Below are 16,619 nucleotides of genomic sequence, written 5' to 3' on the forward strand. Positions count from 1 at the left end.
CGAAAACAAAGCTCGTGTGAAACCCAACTCGCTCTATTCGTCCACTAGTCACAGTAAGCAGTAGATATCGCCGTCCAGGTTGATGCCTTGACTCTTAAACCAAGCGAGGTGGCACAGTGGTTAGACACTGGACTCGCATTCGGGAGGACGACGGTTCAATCCCACGTCCGGCCATCCAGATTTAGGTTTTCCGTGATTTCCCTAAATCGCTCCAGGCAAATGCCGTGATGGTTCCTTTCAAAGGGCACGACCGACTTCCTTCCCCGTCCTTCCCTAATCCGATGAGACCGATGACCTCGCTGTCTGGTCTCCTTCCCCAAAACAACCACCCAACCTTGCCTCTTGACTTCCGGAAGGCGTTCGATGCAGTCCCGCAGTGCCACCTAATGAAGAAAGCAAGAGCGTACGGAATATCAAAAAGATTTTCCAGCAAACAGATCAAACAATGTCATTCTCAATGGAGAGAAATCTTCAGACGTAAAAGTAACTTCGGGCATACCTCAGTGAAATGTTAGAGGGCATTGCGTATCGCCATATATATAAATGACCTAGTGGATAACGTCATAAGTTCACGAAGTTTTTCATGCACGGTTCTGTTCTACGTAGAAAGCTGGCATCGGTAGAAAATTGTAGCGAAATGCAGGGAGACCTGCATAGGATCGTCGCTTGGTGAAGACAGACGAAATTAACCGTCGACATAAGCCTATATAATGTATTACGCATAAACAGGCAGAAATACCCATTGCTGAATGATTACACGATTGCAGAACAGTCAATGGAAGCAGTTACATCCAGAAATACGTAGTAATATTCGTAAAGAGGGATTCAAACTGGAACGATCACATAAAACGTATTGCAGATAAGGAAAATGCAAGATTGAGATTCGTTGGAAGAATCTTCAGGCAATTTGATCTACCCACAAAAGAATTAGCTTAAAAAACTCCCGTCAGAGCAACACTTGTATATTGTTCGTCGATTGACAGAGGAAATAGAAAAGATCTAAATAAGAGCAACGCCTTTCTTTACTGGTTCATCTAGTATACGCAGAAGTTTCACGGACATACTCAGCCATTCAAGGGACATACGCTGCAAGAGAGGTGTTACGCATCACTGTGTGATTTACTATTGAAATTTCGAGTGCGTACGGTCCTAGAAGAGTCAACCAATATATTGCTTCCTCCTAAGTGTATCTAGGGAAAAGATCATGGTGGTAAAGTTAGAGATATTCGAGCTGACACGGAGACTTATCAATCGTTCTTCCCGCGAACCATTCGCGAGCGGAATAGGAAAGGGGGAAGTGACGCGAAGTACCCTCCACCGCACATCGTAAGGTGGCCTTTCAGAGTGTAGATGTAAATGTAGATGTAGATGTAGTATGGTTCAAAATGGCTCTGAGCACTATGGGACTTAACTTCTGAGGTCATCAGTCGCCTAGAAATGAGAACTAATTAAACCTAACTAACCTAAGGACATCACACACATCCATGCCCGAGGCAAGATTCGAGCCTGCGACCGTAGCGGTCGCTCGGCTCCAGACTGTAGCGCCTAGAACCGCACGGCCACTCCGGCCGGCGATGTAGTATGTCAACTGCCATTTCCTACATCAGTCATCGATTCACTGCAGGTCTTCACACGAGGCCACGCTGATAAGGAATGCCCCCGAATTTTTTATGCGAAAATTCCTTAAGATTTAAAAAAAAACTTTCGTAACATTCTACATCTTCATTCTTGTTGTCAACATATTTATTTCTTTTAGTGACGAACACATTTCTCCCAACGATAGACCAGTTTTTTAACACCTTCATTGTAGAAAGTTTGAAGCTGTTGACGCAGCCAAAACCTCACCTCTGCTTGCATCGCTTTGTCGCTATCAATGTGACGTCCTCGAAGGTGTTCTGTAAGTTTTGAAAACAGATGAAAATCGGATGGGGCCAAGACGGGGCTGTATGGAGGATGACTGGTGACAGTGAACCCAAAGCGTCGATTGCTCGTGTGCGGTCTAGCATTGTCATGCTGAAGGAGAGGGTGTTCCATTTGTGGACAAACTCTTCTGATTCGAAACACTATTACAGCACGCTATTTCTCATGCGCCAACGTAGTTACGTTACACACGGCCATGTTACGCCCTACAACTCGGAGCTCTCTAGCGGCAGAGGGCTGCAAATATATAGACATGAGGAATAAGAATTTTCACATAAAAGAAATCGGTATCATTAGGTATCAGCACGTCCTGGTACATTTCACCAACCACGACAGCCCCATAGAGCTCTCGACAGTATCCACTGGCTCATGTACACTGTGACCATAAACATTTTGAACCAAACAGCATCGTCAGATACGATTGCTGTGGGCACGGGATCGACAATATTGGTCAAATGAATCAAGTTTCTAGTACACCAGGTCGATAGTCGGGTCGGATAAACGCTCCTCCAGGCGAATGACTGCACAAAAATACATGGTGTCTTGGACATAAACTGGTTTGGGCAGGATTATGCGATGCGGGACATTCACCTGGTGGTTGTAATCGAAGGCACCGTAACAGCTGAGGGCTACGTGAATTCTGCTGAGGACCACTTGCAACTTTTCATGCTTGATGTCTTCCCCTACGCCGACGACATCTTCTAGCAGCATAACTATCCGTACCGTAAGGCCATAACAAGTTAATGTCTTGACCACTAAATCAGTCTGATCTTAACCAGATAGAACACGCCGTGGGGCGCCAGTTCCACGCCCACACACGAACGTCCCGTAATTTACGGAAAATGCGTGACCTGTGTGTAGATGTCTTGTGCCACATACCAATGGAAACCTGCCAGTGACTTGTCGAAACTGTCGTAGCGGCCACGTACCCGTTACAGGGGCGGCACAACAGACAAGCAAGGTGGGCTGCCGACCTCCCTTCGAGAGCTCATATCAAAACATCTCCAGTGGATGTAAACATCAACAGACCTTCCGCATAAACACGGCACTACTTTGTGAAAAGCCATGTGGTAGACATCCACCGATTGGAACTAATGTGACTAAGTGTAGCACTCCGCAGAATCGGTGTTATAAGCACGCCAGCAGAGTTAGACCGGCTGGGTGTATCTACAGCTAGGACAGCTCCGGCCAATACCCAAAAATGGTTCAAATGGCTCTGAGCACTATGGGACTTAACTTCCGAGGTCATCAATCCCCTAGAACTTAGAACTACTTAAACCTAACTAACCTAAGGACATCACACACATCCATGCCCGAGGCAGGATTCGAACCTGCGACCGTAGCGGTCGCGCACCAATACCCATGTCGGCTCTAGCCCAGTAGACACTCACCGTAGTCTTCTGTATAAATTTGTATCGTGTTGGGCGTAACGCCACTTTGGAATTGTATAGCGTAGTATTTTGGTTGTTTTTATTTCTTTTCATTGTCTTGTAACTTTTATCTGGCTGTTGCCACCACAATAATTATTGTGTTTCTTGTTGTTCTTGAGTTTGGAAATTAGTGCACGCCAAGAAGGCGTTTTAGTTAAATAAAATGTGTTCTAACTTGGTCGTTAGTTCTTCCCTGGCGGCCGCAGGACACTACAGAAACCATGCCACGTACAATTGGTGCCGGACCAACAAGCTGTTAACCTTATGACTTTATGTATTATAGTAAACAGTATTTTATTTATTTATTTTGCGTATGGCAATACAGCGACAATATTTTATATAAGTACAACAATATGTAAACGAAATGTATAAAACAAAACAATGTGTAAAAAACAAGCAGTATCACCAAAGGTTAAAGTACAAACACTCATGACAAAATAACTACACGTTAAAAGCTTGGCAAGCCTGACTAGAAACTCATTCATATATTTAAAGCTCAATATCTAGATTGCACAGCCAATCCAAAGCAGAGGATTTCACATATATAAACTCAGAGACAGGTCCGGCGTATCTTCTTAAGGGGCATTCCTCAATAATATGGCGGACGTTCTGTTCTGGTGCCCCACAGTCACAGGCTGGTGAGTCGCATAGACCCTACTTGTACTTATATGCATTGCATCTTGCACGGACCGTTCTGATACGATTTAATTTAGTCCAGGTAATTCTCTTCAGGTCAAAGCCCGGTAATTCTAGAGTAGGATCTTGGATACCTTGTTTATTAATTACATAATCATTCCAACAGTGCCGCCATTGCTCCTTGATGTTAGGTTAATGTTCTTGTGTATTAACCCATATAGGCTTCGGTGACTTCAAGCGGGTCGATGGTATTTCGTTCAAAACATCATGGATTGGTAGATTCTGTGGGTAATCTGAGTCATGAATTTTTGACCACTCTCTTGCTGCTGCTTCTTGCCTTCTCAGTTGTGGAGGTGGGATATTGCTTAGAGTATGCAGCCAAGGGACTGGGGTGGATTTAATAGTACCCGTTATTATCCTCGTACACTCGTTCAGCTGGACGTCGATTTTCTTAGTATGAGTGCTCGAATGCCAGACAGCAGAGCAATATTCGGCAACAGGATATACCAGGGCTATTGCGGCAGTACGTAAGGTGGATGCTTGAGTTCCCCTAGTCGAGCCAGCCAATTTTCTCAGGATGTTGTTGCGACTCTTTAGCTTTTGGCTTACGTTTTCTAGATGTTTTATGTAATTCAGGGAGCGGTCTAGTGTTGTGCCAAGGTATTTGGGGTTGAAGTTGTGTTTGACTCTTTGTTCACAGAAGTTTACATTCAGTTCCTGGAGAGCCATTTTATTGTTCAAGTGGAAAGCACAGTAATAGTCCTATAACAGTCTCTTGCGGTACACCGGAAGCTATTTTTTCGTCTAAAGATTGTTTTCTATTAATAGTGTCCAACTGGACTACCCGGGGACTCTTCTAAACAATCAGTATGTTTGTTTTTTTTTGTTTGGGTTTTAGGGCGCAAAACTGCTATGGTCATTAGCGCCCGGTCCGTGACTTAGGAAACAGTAAAAAACCGAAATTGAAAACCAGCAGCAATGGGAACGAAAGTCATAAAATTGGAGAAACTAAAAGAAGGAAGGCTTAAAAATCCACTACAGAAAGGGGTTGGTTGTCCCCAAAAAAAGCTTCAAATAACTGACGTCATTTCACTGGCACTAATAAACTTGAGAACGCGGTCGGCTGAGCGCGTGTCATCTGCTAAAATCGACGATATATCAGGCGATAGCTGTAGACGGGAGCGTAACGGATTAAAATAGGGGCACTCAATTAAAAGGTGTCTTACCGTCCATAGCTGAGAGCAGTGGGGACAGAGTGGGGGAGGATCGCCGCTTAAAAGATGTCGATGGCTAAAAAGACAGTGCCCTATCCGGAGTCTAGTTAAAATTACCTCCTCCCGACGACGCGTTCGGGAGGAAGAGTTCCAAGCACAAGGAAGAGCTTTCACGTCCCGCAATTTATTATGGGGAAGTGTCGACCAATGCGCGTGCCATAAATGAACAACACGACGACATAAAACGCTCCGTAGATCGGCGAAGGGAATCGATTGAATAGCTGGCCGAAGAAGAGAGACTGCAGCCTTGGCTGCAATATCGGCCGCCTCATTTCCACAGATACCAACGTGTCCCGGGAGCCACCGAGACGCCCCCCAGGTGGAGCAAGCGCAGACAGTCCTGAATCCGGTGGACCAGAGTGTGCACAGGATAAAGAGCTTGGAGACTGAGGAGAGAGCTGAGAGAATCTGAGCAGATAACGTACTGTATCCGCTGATGGCGGCGGATGTAGTGGACAACCTGGAGAACAGCGTAAAGCTCCGCAGTGTAAACCGAACACTGGTCGGGAAGCCGAAAGTGATTTGGGGTGTCACCAACAATATAGGCACTCCCTACACCTAACGATGTTTTCGAGCCGTCGGTGTAAATAAATGTGGCGTCCGTCATTTGTGCACATAGAGCAGCAAATGCCCGACGATAAACAAGTGAAGGGGTACCATCCTTGGGAAATCGACAAAGGTCACGGGGCAGGCATATCCGGGGACGGAGCCAAGGCGGTGCTGTACCCCAAGTTGTCAAGAAGGTTTTAGGAAAGCGGAAGGAAAGAGAATGGAGCAGTTGACGGAAGCGGACTCCCGGTGGTAGTAGGGAGGAGGGGCGGCCTGCATACCCTACATCAAAGGAGGCGTCGAAAAAAAGGTCATGGGCTGGATTAGCAGGCATGGAAGACAGATGGCTAGCATAACGACTCAGAAGGACTGCTCGCCGATTGGACAGCGGAGGTTCAGCAGTCTCAGCATAAAGGCTTTCCACAGGGCTGGTGAAAAAAGCTCCAGACACTAAACGTAATCCACGGTGGTGGATAGAGTCGAGACGCCGAAGAATAGACGGCCGAGCAGAGGAGTAGACTATGCTTCCATAGTCCAATTTCGAGCGCACTAAGGCGCGATAGAGGCGGAGAAGGACCACTCGGTCCGCTCCCCAGGAGGTACCATTCAGGACACGGAGGGTGTTAAGGGATCGCAGACAGCGAGCCGAAAGATAGGAAACGTGGGAGGACCAGCACAGTTTTCTGTCAAACATAAGACCCAAGAATTTAGCGACGTCTGAAAACGGAAGGTTGACAGGACCTAGATGTAAGGAGGGCGGAAGAAACTCCTTACGTCGCCAAAAATTAACACAAACGGTCTTACTGGGAGAAAACCGGAAGCCGGTTTCGATGCTCCAAGAGTGGAGGCGATCGAGACATCCTTGAAGACGTCGTTCAAGAAGGCTGGTCCGTTGAGAGCTGTAGTAGATCGCAAAATCGTCCACAAAGAGGGAGCCCGAGACATCAGGAAGGAGACAATCCATAATTGGATTGATGGCAATGGCAAACAGTACAACACTCAGCACGGAGCTCTGGGGTACCCCGTTTTCATGGGAGAAAGTACGGGACAGAGTAGTGTTCACCCGCACCCTAAATGTGCGCTCTGCCATAAATTCGCGAAGAAAAAGGAGCAGCCGACTTCGAAAGCCCTAAGAGAACAGTGTGCGGAGGATGCCTGTCCTCCAACAGGTATCGTATGCTCTCTCCAGATCAAAAAATATTGCTACTGTTTGGCGTTTCCGGAGAAAATTGTTCATGATATAAGTGGAGAGAGCAACAAGGTGGTCAACTGCAGAACGATGCTTTCGGAATCCGCATTGGGCAGGTGTTAAAAGACTGCGGGATTCCAGCCACCACGCTAAACGGTAATTCACCATACGCACCAAAACCTTACAGACACTACTCGTGAGAGAAATGGGGCGATAGCTAGAGGGGAGATGTTTGTCCTTTCCAGGTTTCGGAACAGGAACGACGATAGCTTCCCGCCATCGTCTGGGAAAAGTACTGTCGATCCAAATTCGATTATAAAGCCGAAGGAGGTAACGCAGACTATGGGTTGATAAATGCAGCAACATTTGGACGTGGATAACTTCCGGTCCTGGGGCGGAGGAGCGAGAAGAAGAGAGTGCATGTTGGAGTTCCCGCATGGAGAAAACAGTATTGTAGCTTTCGCGATTTTGAGGGGAGAAAGCAAGAGGTCGCACTTCCGCTGCACGTTTCTTCGGGAGAAACGCTGGCGGGTAATTTGAAGAGCTCGAAACCTCAGCAAAGTGCTGACCCAACGAGTTAGAAATTGCGATGGGGTCCACTAATGTATCATGCGCGACAGTGAGCCCAGAGACCGGGGAGAAACTAGGCGCGCCTGAGAACCGTCGAAGCCGACTCCAAACTTCCGAGGAGGGAGTGAAGGTGTTAAATGAGCTAATAAAGAATTTCCAGCTTGCCTTCTTGCTATCGCGGATGACACGACGGCATCGCGCACGGAACTGCTTATAGCGGATACAGTTGGCCAAAGTAGGATGGTGGCGGAAAACGCGGAGAGCACGTCGCCGCTCACGTATTGCATCACGGCATGCCTCGTTCCACCAAGGAACTGGGGGGCGCCGGGGCAATTCGGAGGTGCGTGGTATTGAATGTTCCGCAGCTGTAAGAATAACGTCGGTAATATGTGTGACCTCATCGTCGACGCTGGGAAAGTGACGGTCATCGAATGTCGCTAGAGACGAAAAAAGTGTCCAATCAGCTTGGGCAAACTTCCAGCGTCGCGGGCGCAAGTATGGCAGTTGAGGCTGCAGTCTAAGGACACATGGAAAGTGGTCACTCGAGTGTGTATCATCAAGGGCGAACCATTCGAAGCGCCGAGCTAGCGGAACAGTACAGACTGCAAGGTCCAAATGAGATAAATTTGTCGTGGAGGCAGACAAAAATGTAGGGACCCCAGTGTTGAGGCAAACTAGATACGCTTGGTGGAAGATGTCTAGCAAGAGTGAGCCACGTGGACAAGGATGTGGAGATCCCCAAAGCGGGTGGTGGGCATTGAAGTCCCCAACCAGCAAATAGGGGGGTGGAAGCTGACCAAGAAGATGAAGGAGATCAGCTCGTGCCATTGGTGTGGACGATGGAATGTATACAGTACGAAGAGAGAACGTGTATCCGGAAAGGGAAAGACGAACGGCGACAGCTTGGAAGGAAGTATTTAAGTGGATGGGGTGAGAATGGAGTGTTTCATGGAGAAGAATCATGAGTCCTCCATGTGCTGGAGTGCCTTCTTCAACAGAGGGGAGATCATATCGGACGGACTGAAAATGAGGGAGAACAAAGCGGTCATGGGGACGCAGCTTTGTTTCCTGAAGACAGAAGATGACCGGCGAGTAGGATCGTAAGAGGATGGACAATTCATCCTGATTGGCTCGAATACCGCGGATATTCCAGTGGATAATGGACATAGGGTGAACAGAAAATGGAGGAATGTGACCAAGGTTGCTGTCAACTCAACGACTGCTCAGAGCTTGCGACCGACAGCATGGAATGGCATTCAGCCGAAGGCAGAAGATCCTGATCCATAGGTTGTTCAGGAGCAGCTCCTGCCACCAGCGATCGTCCGGTTGATCGGCCGCCAGCAGTGCGCCTCGGCGACACAGAAGACGGCCGAGGGCGATTTCCGCCAGGTGGTGCTGTAGATGGGACACGCCTTGGCGGAGAAGGAGATGAACTGGGTTTCTTTGTAGCCTTCTTGGAAGTATGATGTTTAGATGAAGGAGGAAGCGATGGTTGGGAAATTGCAGTACGTAAAAACTCTTCACGAGTATGCTCTTTTTTCGAAGTCTTGGTGTCTGACTTTTGGGCTCGAGATTTAGCAGAACCCGACGAAGGGTGAGCCAGAGAGTGGGCAGGCGAAAGTGGTGAGGTTGAACGGGCGATCTTTGCGCTGGCCGATCTGACGACCGTGCCACTAAAGGTGAGTTCGCAAGTCTGCGTGGCCGCCTCCTTTGTTGGCCGAGGAGAAGCAAGGACAGTGCTGTATTTTCCTGTCTGAGGCACGGTGGGCTGTCGAATGGCGAATAATTTTCGAGCAGCAAAGGTCGACACCTTTTCCTTCACTCTGATTTCCTGGATGAGCTTTTCGTCCTTAAAAACGGGGCAATCTCGAGAGGAAGCAGCGTGGTCACCCATACAGTTGATGCAGCGAGGGGATGGAGGTGGACAAGCACCCTTATGGGCATCCTTGCCACACGTAACACATTTGGCCGGATTGGAACAGGACTGGCTGGTGTGATTGAACCGCTGACACCGATAGCAACGCGTAGGGTTTGGGACGTAAGGGAGAACGGAAATTATCTCATAGCCTGCTTTGATTTTCGGTGGGAGTTGAACTTTGTCAAATGTCAAGAAGACAGTGCGGGTTGGAATGATGTTCGTGTCAACCCTTTTCATAGCTCTATGTACAGCCGTTACGCCCTGGTCAGACAGGTAGTGCTGAATTTCTTCGTCAGACAATCCATCGAGGGAGCGTGTATAAACGACTCCACGCGAGGAATTTAAAGTACGGTGTGGTTCCGCCCGGACAGGGAAGGTGTGTAGTAGTGAAGTACGAAGCAATTTTTGTGCCTGGAGGGCACTGACTGTTTCTAACAACAAGGTGCCATTCCGTAATCTGGAACAAGACTTTACAGGACCTGCAATTGCGTCGACACCTTTCTGAATAATGAAAGGGTTGACCGTGGAGAAGTTGTGACCTTCGTCAGACCGAGAAACAACAAGGAACTGTGGCAACGATGGAAGAACTGTCTGTGGCTGAGACTCAGTGAACTTACGCTTGTGAGCAGACATAGTGGAAGGTGAGGAAACCATTGCGGAAGAATCCCCCGTGATTACCGGCGTCTCCGATGGCGCGCTCCTCCCTTGTGGGGGCCCTCTCTGAGGGTACTCCCGCCTTAGGTGATTGTTCACACCTCAGGTCACACCTCCCGATAAACGGACGGAGGGGCCAATCGGCACTTTCGGAAGGTATCAGCTCGGGTACTCACCCCTCCCTGGGCCTGGCCGTTACCAGGGGGTACGTACGTGTCCTACCTGTCTACCCGGGGCAGGGAATTACGCGTTACCACGTCACCGGCTACGCATGGAAGTGCGTGGGTCGGCCTTCAGGCACGCACGGGGAGGAGAAAGGGAAAGGAAAGAAGAGGGGTCTCAAACGCCGCAGCGGAGAAAAGGGCAAGGAGAAGAGGGAAGGAAAAGAGGACAGAGGAAGGACGAAGACTTGCAAGTGTAGAAAGCAAGGAATTTGTAACAGTTTCGAGCGTCCGTCTCCGGACGTAGGCACAAACCATACTCCCAGAGGGGGAGAAAGGGAAGGAAAGAGCCAGAGGTGAGGGGGGGGGGGGGGTGAAGATGGGGGACGGGGAAGGATGCGGGAAGGGAAGGTATGCAGCCCGGAATGGAAGGAGGGCCACATTAGCTCGGGGTCCCGTGCTCGCTACGCACGTATCCACAAAAGAGTTGTGGACCCCCTGGGGGGAATCAGTATATTGTTCTGATAATGCGCACGCTCGTACTTTGTTCGTTATGCGACAGTGCGGAGCCGTATCGACTGTCTTTTGAAAGTCAATGACCATAGCATCGACATTGGCGGCGTTATCGGCTGCCTTTTGGGTCTCATGGAGCAACTGAGTTAAAGTCATCTACCTGCAGTACGTACGACGAGAGAAACTCTTGGGCAAATAAAATGAACTTCAGAGCGGCTGTTTCATGTGCGTACCACAACCAGTCCCATAAAGCGGTTTTGTATACCTCGCTGTAGCAACGCTTCTTCGTTGCCGCAGCTTTACACACAACTGTTGTTAATCACGTAGCTTAGATACCGCTCTAATCCTTTTGGGCTTAGCACTTAAGTGCTGACAACACCGCTGCTAACTGTGAGGGCTCTCGGTTCACGTTACGATGTGCAGTAGCGTGTTACGCGTCTTTAACGTCCTGTCATGATGTGATACGGATTCCACGAGGCACCGAAAACGTTGGAGAGTTTGGAACTGATCCATGACGACTCAACCGGCGTCCACAGTCTACAATAATTGGTCGGAGTCGAGTCCAAGCTGCCACACACTGCTCAATCATCAGTACAGGGTTATTCGAAAGCACCTCCGGGACTGGAGGAGACAACTGCGCGAAAACTGCAACACCCACACACACAAATGACATCTAACAATAGATAGATCAGTAATACGAGCCGTGGTGTGATTTTCTTTTATGCCCAATGCACACAGTACTGGTGTGGGACCTGGCGCTGTTCCATGCCACGTTAACAAGTTGAGCAATGCTCATAGAGGCGGCGTGGCAGATTCGTATCGCTGCCTGGTCCGCGTCACGTCCGTTTCTACCTAGAATTACGCCCTACCAAAATTCCGTTTCGCTCGTTTTGGTATAATACACGAATGACGCATTACGTGGCAGAAATACCGGTAGTATTGTAGCTATGGTACGGAAGAAAACATAAACGAATGAGCCGCGCGGAGTAGCCGAGCGGTCTGGAGCGCCTTGTCGCGGTACGCACGGCTCCCCCCGTCGGAACTTCGAGTCCTCCCTCGGGCATTGGAGTGTTATCCTTAGCATAAGTTAGATTAAGTAGTGTGTAAGCTTAGGGACCGATGACCTCAGCAGTTTGGTCCCATAAGTCCTTACCACAAATTTCCAAATTTTTTCCATAAACGAATGTGTGAGAGAGAAACTGGAAGTCGACGACTTTGGTTTTTTGTTTGTTTTGCACATACTTAGCACCGCACATCATTCAGTATTAGTCCACCGTGTATACTATATCCTCACTAAATATAGATTTGCCGCGCGGGATTAGCCGAGCGGTCTAAGGCACTGCAGTCATGGACTGTGCGGCTGGTCCCGGCGGACGTTCGAGTCCTCCCTCGGGAATGGGTGTGTGTGTTCGTCCTTAGGGTAATTTAGGTTAAGTAGTGTGTAAGCTTAGGGACTGATGACCTTAGCAGCTAAGTCCTATAAGATTTCAGACACATTTGAATATAAATTGCAGTTTATAAGTAATAGAAATTAGATGAGCGCGTAACCTCTGTGCTTTTATGTAACCAAAGCCATTACTTTTCATGCAAGTACAATTTACATACACAAACATAACAAAATAAATATTATGATTTTGTACTCAATATAATGTTCTTAATCATGACCAAAGGCAAGATTTCCAATTATTATTGACAAGCGGGAAAGTTGTTTACGAATAGGAAATTCAGATGGTTCAAATGGCTCTGAGCACTATGGGACTTAACTCCTGAGGTCATTAGTCCCCTAGAACTTAGAACTACCTAAACCTGTCTAACCTAAGGACATCACACACATCCATGCGCGAGGCAGGATTCGAACCTGCGACCGTAGCGTCTAGAACCGCTCGGCCACTCCGGCCGGCTATGAATAACAGAAGCATGTTTTATATAAGCTCGATGAAGTATTGAAGCAATGTTTTATATGTTTTTTTGCATTATTTTTATTTTACCTTTTTCTGAGGAAACTGCATTTTCTACCGCTATATGATAAACCTGTATTTTTTTTTATTTTTACAACATACCATTGTCTCATGTTACAAATCAGCAAGTTTCGAATAAAACCTGAATGAAACAGAGATTATTTTAATTTTTCAATAAATACTGTTTATTTTTAAGTAGCAGACAGGAGGATAACTACGTAGAACCAAAATGTTCCTTAAGTTATACACTCAGTTTGTAGACAGTTCACCGCTTATGGTTTCTAGGGGAATCCACACTGAAGCGCCAAAGAAACTGGTATAGGAATTCGTATTCAAAAACAGAGATATGTAAACAGACAGAATACGGCCCTGCGGACGGCAACGCCCGTATCAGACAATGAGTGCCTGGCGCAGTTATTAGATCGGTTACTGCTGCTACAATGGCAGGTTATCAAGATTTAAGTGAGTTTAAAAGTGGTGTCATAGTCGGTGCATGAGTGATGGGACACAGTAGCTCCAAGGTAGCGATGAAGTGGGGATTTTCCCGTACGACCATTTCACGAGTGTACCATGAATATCAAGTGAACCGTGGTTTCACTTTCAAAATCTTTTTTTAAAGAATTTACTTTATTTACTAGCGATTCATCAAGAACATTAACACAATCACACTATGTGAGCGTGGAAGTAGTTACCAGAGGGTAACTGATGAAAACAAATTTCTTTCAACAAATGGAAATTTTATTCCTAAAAACTCTTTCTTTTTTGTTTTAAATAGATTTAAAAATTATAATCAGGAAGCACCCTTTAAATATCAAGTTACAATTTATTTAGAGGCAGAAATAACAATTTTTTTTTTTTCAGTATGAGCTTTCGGGCTGAGGACCTTGCCGCTCTTCTTTAACACGGCCGTAGTCACGACCTCTGAAAGACTACAATGGTACAAATCTGCAACACACCAGATTACTTTAACCAGATTACTGTAAACTAAAAATTTTAACAACTCACAGAAACACATAAACTGTGTACCCCGTAGGAGGGATGGACATGTTACAAAACACTCACATTAAAAAAAAATTACTTGCCACCGAAAGTGCAACTTGTTTCTAAATAAAACTCTTACGGTGGAAGGGTGGCAACTTTATATACTAAAATGACCATTTAAATAAAAACCCATGAAATGCAATCTTACATAAAATGTACAAACATGCTCTACATTACACATATACCGCCTCTCAAGATGAAAGACAAGATAAAAACATATTTCAGGAATTCGGTCTTCACACCTTAAGCAGTAAATTCGTGAACACCGAATCCGACAAACATGACAGAGGCAGCAATTAACGTATGGCAGACAGACAGACACTAACTACCTAACAAATGCGGACGAGAGACAGACGAGCAAGCTGGGGACGAGAGACTGACCAAGAAAACAAGTAGAATTTAACAAGTAAATGAAACAACATACCACGAATCACTTAACTTCTTATAAACTGCGATATCTGGCGAAGACTTGGCGTAGCATCCCCAAAACGCTCTCCCGAACCGTCCGCTGCCAGCCGCTTCAACGGACGCAGGAAGGCGCGCCGATCTCTCATCTCACGGCGTCGCAGCTCGCGCCGGCCAGACCGATGTCGTGGGTTGACTCCTGTTGTTCTCGTGCCGGCTGCGAAGCCACTACCCCTCGCTATACGGCGCGGCGCACTGGACTGACGTGGCGACCTCACATGCGCCGACGCGCAAGGCGGACAAGTCATCTTGTGTCTCAGTGCGCGACCGACCAACCGATCGATCCAACCGCCAATGACCATTGCCTGAACAAAATCGAGCAGACTGGCGGCCTAACACATACTAGCACTCCGGACGACAGACAGACACTGACTGCCCAACACTGACCCGGCTGACCAACTGACCAGACTCTTCGCCTAGCGAGCTCATAGCGCCCCTTAAATGCACGTGAACAGGCTACCTTTCCCCTTTCCCACCAGAGAGACACCAAAGCTGCGACTGCCACAGCGGCGCCACCGTCAGAAACCAAGGGCGACTGCTTCACACTATTCACACTACACGCTGCGGCACGCTCTTCAAAACAACAATTTTTACCACGGCTCATCAAGAATCCGGTAAAACATCAAATCTCCAACATCGCTGCCGCTGGAAAAAGATCCTGCAAGAACGGGACCAACGACGACTGAAGAGAATCGTTCACCGTGACAGAAGTGCAGCCCTTTGGCAACTTGCTGAAAATTTCAATGTTGGGCCATGAACAAGTGTCAGCGTACGAACCATTCAACGAAACCTCATCGATATGGACTTTCGGAGCCGAAGACCCACTCGTGTACCCTTGACGACTGCACAACACAAAGCTTTACGCCTCGCCTGGGCCCGTCAACACTGACACTGGACTGTTAATGACTGGAAACATGTTGCTGGTCGGATGAGTCTCGTTTCAAATTATAGCTAGCGGATGGAGTTGTACGGGCATGGAGACAACCTCATGAATCCATGGACTCTGCCATGTCAGCAGCGGACTGTTCAAGCTGTTGGAGGCTCTGTAATGGTTTGGGGCGTGTGCACTTAGAGTAATATGGGACGCTATGCAACGTGGTGTTCAGAAGAAATCTGCATCCCCTAGTACTCTGACGGATTTATGGACAGCCTTGCAGGATTCATAGGGTAAATTTCCTCCAGTACTACTTCAGACATTAGTCGAGTCCTTGCCACATCGTGTTACGGCACTTGGCGTGCTCGCGGGAGTCCTACACGATGTTAAGCAGGTGTACCAGTTTGTTTGGCTCTTCAGTTAAGTGAAAATGAAATGTCGTGTAGCTAGGGCCTCCCGTCAGGTAGACTGGTCGCTTCGTCTTTTGAGTTGACGCCACTTCGGCGATTTGCGCATCGATGGGGATGATGAGATGATGATATATACGTAAGTATAAGCGTAAAATCTCTAGTAAGTGGTAGAAACTGTACTGCAACGAGGAATTTGTGAAATATAGCAGTGAAATATTTATAGACGACCAGATTCTGGAAAAGTGTCTCAATATTTTGAACTGCTCTCTCAAAACTTGCGATTTTTATTCTTACGTTAAAATGAAAATCATATGAAAAATAGGAATTATGATCAAAAGCTTCCAGTTTCGACTGGTTGTTACACTGCAACAATAGAAGTCTCAAATATTTAACATGTAGCTACAACTTTTGGCTACGCGAATCGTGAGAAGCGTTTTAAAAAAATCACGAGCTGGAGTTACAACGTTGGCCACTCACGCCATCAGGCGGCAATTTTCCAGGAACTGGACCATTTTTCCTCCATGTACACGGTGTTTCTAAAATGAATGTAAAAAAAATGAAGTTACAACGTTGGTCCACTCACGCCATCAGGTGGCAATTTTCCAGGAACTGCACCATTTTTCCTCCATGTACAAGGTGTTCCTAAAACGAATGTAAAAAATGAGAGGGCTGCTAGGGTGGGTCATAACAAGCAACTTTCACACAGCAACCCATGTCCGTATCTCTTAGCATTCGGCGTTAGTAGGTGTCATTTAACAGCGCCGCGTGCCACTGGGAAGGTAGACTACAAACCGCCTTCCGAGTAAAAATGGTAGCACGTATTCCGGGCGGGACAACATCATGCAGTACTTTCCGGCATTTGCTGCGACGCGAAGATGTGGCGTTTAGCAACGCAAATGTCTCTTTGATACGATGTCGCACAGAGGGCGGCCTACGCACACTGCAGAGTTTTGTTCGCCCTGTGACAGTCTGCCGACAAACGGGGACACTCATGTGTTTGGCACAGTGCGGAGTGGATGGGAAATGGAGTGCTTTACTTGTGAAGTGGGGGCAGCAG

The sequence above is a fragment of the Schistocerca americana genome, chromosome X (genome assembly GCF_021461395.2).
Source record: "Schistocerca americana isolate TAMUIC-IGC-003095 chromosome X, iqSchAmer2.1, whole genome shotgun sequence".
Taxonomy (NCBI): domain Eukaryota; kingdom Metazoa; phylum Arthropoda; class Insecta; order Orthoptera; family Acrididae; genus Schistocerca; species Schistocerca americana.